We start from the raw sequence: 4,807 nt of genomic DNA on the forward strand, positions 1-4,807 counted from the left end.
GGCGAATGCCAGCAGCAAACCACTGAACTGAGAATAGGTCCCCTATTGAAGGAATCAGAGAAAGAACTGGAAGAGCTTGAAGGGGCTCGAGACCCCAAAAGTACAACAATGCCAAGCAACCAGAGCTTCCAGGGACTAAGCCACTACCTAAAGACTATACATGGACTGACCCTGGACTCTGACCCCATAGGTAGCAATGAATATCCTAGTAAGAGCACCAGTGGAAGGGGAAGCCCTGGGTCCTGCTAAGACTGAACCCCCAGTGAACTAGTCTATGGGGGGAGGGCGGCAATGGGGGGAGGGTTGGGAGGGGAACACCCATAAGGAAGGGGAGGGGGGAGGGGGATGTTTGCCCGGATACCGGGAAAGGGAATAACACTCGAAATGTATATAAGAAATACTCAAGTTAATAAAAAAAAAAAAAAGGAGCAAATAAATAAATATTCGCAGATTGTCACGTCGCCCAAGCACAAGGCAAGTCGCAAGGACAACAAAATGAAAATACAGCATAAAACAGCCACATTGATGGGTCAGTCAGAGTTCTGAAGACACAAGGTCAGAAGATTCCCTCCAAATTGTAGTCCCAAAGGAAAGAATATTTATTATAACTTTCAAAAACCATCAGTATCATTTAAGAGGAAACATTGGCCAACCCTAATGACCTGAGTTCAATTTCTGGGACACATATGGTGGAAAGAGAGACCCGACTCAAACACAAAATAAATGAGTAAAACAAAAATATTTTGTTTATCTTTAAAGTTGTTTTTGAGACTTATTTATTTTTCTTTATGTTTATGGGTGTTCAACCTGCATGTTGGTCTGTGCCTCATATGTGTGGTAGGCAGACAGGCCAAGAGACACCATCAGATTCCCTCGGAAGTGGAGTTAGCCAGTTGTCAGCCACCGTGAAGATGCTGGGAATTGAACTTGGATCCTCTTGCTCTTTATCTCTGAGGCCCACATTTTGTAAAGAAAACCATCTGCTTGTCAGAGGTGTGGCAGTTCCTGGAGAACTAAGAGATCATCCCAACTGTTTTGCCATCCTGGTTAAGATTATAGATGCAGCCAGTTGTTAACAATGGGTGTTTAAAAACCTTTAAACAATGACAACATTGCAGAGGTTATTTACAATAAAAGCAAAAAGGAATCAAACCACATCAGGCACTCAGCAGAGCACCAGGGTGCCAGCCTAGACAGTCACCAGGATGCCAGCCTAGACAGTCCGTGTGCTTAAAGTACAGAAGAGACTCAAGGGATTTAACAGGACGTTTACAGACTGTTTTTTAATTTTTTAAATTCGAAATAGACTTCTTTCACATAATATATTTTGTTTTTTGGGGGTTTTTTTTGTTTTTTTTTTTTTTTTTTCTGTGACTGGGGACCGACACATAATATATTCTGATTACATTTTCCCCTCCTCAAATTCTCTCCAGATCCCAGGAGTCTCAGATCACATCCTTGTGTATCCAGATCCACGCCCTTTTTTTCCTCTTGTAAAAGGACAAACAGACATCTTTAAAAAGTAGTAAAATAAAATGGAAACATAGGACAAAACAAAAAAGGGCAAGAGAGAGTAAGAGCAAGAGTGAGAGCGAGAGAGCGACAGAGCGACAGAGCGACAGAGAGAGAGAGAAAGAGAGAGAGAGAGAAAGAGAGAGAGAAAGAGAGAGAGAGAGCCAAAGAATAAAAACAAGAAACACCTGTAGGGTCTTGTATTTTGGTTTTGTTAGATCAAAAGGTGACATAATATGAGAACTTTAAATATGGGTTGGATATTTTTATATTAATAGATAATTTTGTTAGTTTTAACATTTTATTTTTGGCCAGGCATGGTAGCACATACCTTTAATCTTAGCCTTTAGAAGGCAGAGGCAGCCAAATTTCTGAATTTGAGGCGATCCTCGTCAACATAGAAAATTTCAGGCCAGCCTGGACTAAATAGTAAGACAGTGTCTCAAAAAATAAATAAATAAAATAAAAAGAGAACATGTCCCGTAGGGAACACAGTATCGATGAGGCAAAAGAAGAAGAAAACCCCGAACAGGGTCTCTGGGGCAAATGGAAATGAAAAGCCCTCTGAGAAACCTACCCCCAGATGAAGCTCCCCCTGGTGCTGAGGCCCAGGCTGGGCAGCTGGCTCCGGAGTTGGCCTAGTGTGTGGAACAGCTGGAGCTGGCCCTCAGGACGCAGAGACCCACCCCAAAGCACAAAGAGCAGACTGTTGGGCCAATCCGAACGTTGCGCAGTGAAAAAGGCCCCTTGCCCGGGAAGAGAAAGCTGATGCGCTCCTTGTTTGGGGACTACAGGGCTCAGATGGATGCAGAGCGGCGGAGGCTACGGGCTCTAAAGGCTGCTACCCATTGGGCCCAGGTGGGTGAGGCCGCCAGAAAGAAGAGTGGAAGTGTCTGCAGGTCTGGACCTGCAGGAAGAGGTGGAACCACGCCTGTCTTGACCAACTAAGAGTTTCGGTTCAATTTCTTTCAGAGTCTCCTACATGCTGGACTAGTCATCCTCCTCAAGGGTGGGAGGAGGCTTTGTCTTGAGTGCAGGGCCTTTCCAGGAATCCTCTCAGCAGAAGTGGGACTGGTTTGTTCCTCAGGACATGAAGTGGCTGGCTGGTGTGAAGCTATCACGTGGGCACTTTTGAAGGAAATGACCTTCCTGACAGAAGAGAGATGCGGAGTAGCTGCTGGTGATAAGGAACTGTGGAGAAGCTCTGGACACACTGGGCTCACTTTTGAAAGGGCGCCCTGGCCAGTTTTCAGTGCTTTATATATTGTCATATTGCCTTAATAAGTCTTTCTTAAGGAATAAATAAATAAACAAATAAATAAATAAATAAAAGGATAAAAATAATCCTTTGACTACATAAGGCATATTAAAGCAACAATATCGTTACACTAAGGTGGTGTGTTGTACTGAGTTTACATCACTAGAGTCAATGTGATGCAGATTTAAAAAATTAGTGTTTATCATCACACTGTAGATAGAGCTAGCCTTTGGATGAGTATTCAGAAGCCTTCTAACAACAGAACAGCTTCCTCCAGCTCCAACGACCTCCCTTTAAGTCAGCAAAGCATTCATTCATCAATATAATAGGTATTATGAAATATTTTGTGTGAGCAAGATGACATGTTTATATTTGGTTGTGAGCCTAGCCTTTAACGGCTGAGCCATCTCTCCAGCCCAAGATGACATGTTTAATGAAGGCAAATTTGCTACAAATGCTTTTCAGTCTCGCTGCTGCTGAATTCTGTTGCTAGGATACCGGTCTGACGAGTGTGACCCTTCTACTCAAGTCAAACGACTTGGAAAGATAAACTTTGTTAAGAAAAGAGAGAAGGGGCAAAGCCCCCTGGTATTTCTGTGTTAATAAATGTCCCTTGCATGTCAGAATTCTGTCTGAGGTCTCCTTCATTTCCTTCTGTCATAAGAGATAGTCCATGCTTCAATTATAAGGAAAGAGACACAGTCTCCACCTGAATCCAATTATGTGAGGTTGGAAGCCACCTTACTACCACAGAAAACCCATTATGGAAAAGCTAATGGCAGTCTTCAAGAGGCTAATGGAATCCCACAGGCAGCAGTTTCAGGCCTGGACATGTATAAACACTCTATTGAATACAAGATTTTGGTGTTTGTCAGACAGAATTATCCTAAAGTTCACATTACATAAAGACAAAATCCAAGACCACAATATTTCTGTCTACCGCTACTTTAAAAGGTCTTTCAGAAAACAGTCCCTGCTGCCTTACTTAATCCTGTATACAAAAGCATATCTGAATATGTATTTTTTAAATAGTACATTAATTATTCTAATTCCTTAATTATTCTAATTCCTTCTACTTTTCATTTTTAAAATGACAAAACAAAACACTCTTTCTTTGGTTCTTCCCCCCCCCCCCCCCCCCCCCCCGGAGCTGGGGACCGAACCCAGGGCCTTGCGCTTCCTAGGCAAGCGCTCTACCACTGAGCTAAATCCCCAACCCCCAAAACACTCTTTCTAAAGGAGATCCTGGTATCTTTTTTTTGATTGTGGAAAGTGTATTTATATTTCTTTGAATCTAGGCATGAAGCGTACTATATGTGTACTTACCACCAAAGGGAAAAGAAAAGGGTTTTTTTTTTTTAAGTATTTATTTATGTTATGTATGTGAGCACACTGTTGCTGTCTTCAGACACACCAGAAGAGGGCATCAGATCCCATTACAGATGGTTGTGAGCCACCATGTGGTTGCTGGGTCTTGAACTCAGGACCTCTGGAAGAACAGTCAGTGCTCCTAACCACTGAGCCATCTCTCCAGCCCCTGAAAAGGGTGTTTTTTAAGGCTTTGGTTTCCATACTAACTGGTTACAAACCACCGTTTGCCACTTACGGGCTAATGCTGAATGAGGCCAAAAGTCTCTGGTCCATTGTTCAAACTATTCCTGGTACTGAAGCTTGCCAGAGTAAGTTTCAGCTTTGTGGGAGTGTGGAAGGACCAAGACACTGCATGATATTAGATCCCCAGGCTGACACTCTCACAGAGGCAAGCAACATATTTTTAAAATCAGAGATCAAATGTCACAGTTTTCTGGCCAAGCAGTAATTTATTTTAAGATTTCTGGGCACTTCTCAACACTCTGCGGCTTCCAGTGTTTTCTGCTACCATACTTGTTGTATGGGGTGATTCGCACAGGTAAGCAGCTTACATTATAGCTTATTTTAACTTAGAGAGAATCGTGTACAATTTAAATAGAAATATAAACTTATTTTACGCATATTACTAAGAAAATTGATTATCAAATATTTTAACTTTACTGAGAG

At 42.3% G+C, this 4,807-nt stretch overlaps 1 pseudogene; it reads left to right on the forward strand.

Moving 5' to 3' along the window:
* Positions 1–418: 418 nt before the first annotated feature.
* LOC134484160 (UPF0488 protein C8orf33 homolog) lies at positions 419–2,793 on the forward strand (annotated as a pseudogene).
* The last annotated feature ends 2,014 nt before the right edge of the window (positions 2,794–4,807 follow it).

The sequence above is a fragment of the Rattus norvegicus genome, chromosome 1 (genome assembly GCF_036323735.1).
Source record: "Rattus norvegicus strain BN/NHsdMcwi chromosome 1, GRCr8, whole genome shotgun sequence".
NCBI classification, from domain to species: Eukaryota; Metazoa; Chordata; class Mammalia; order Rodentia; family Muridae; genus Rattus; species Rattus norvegicus.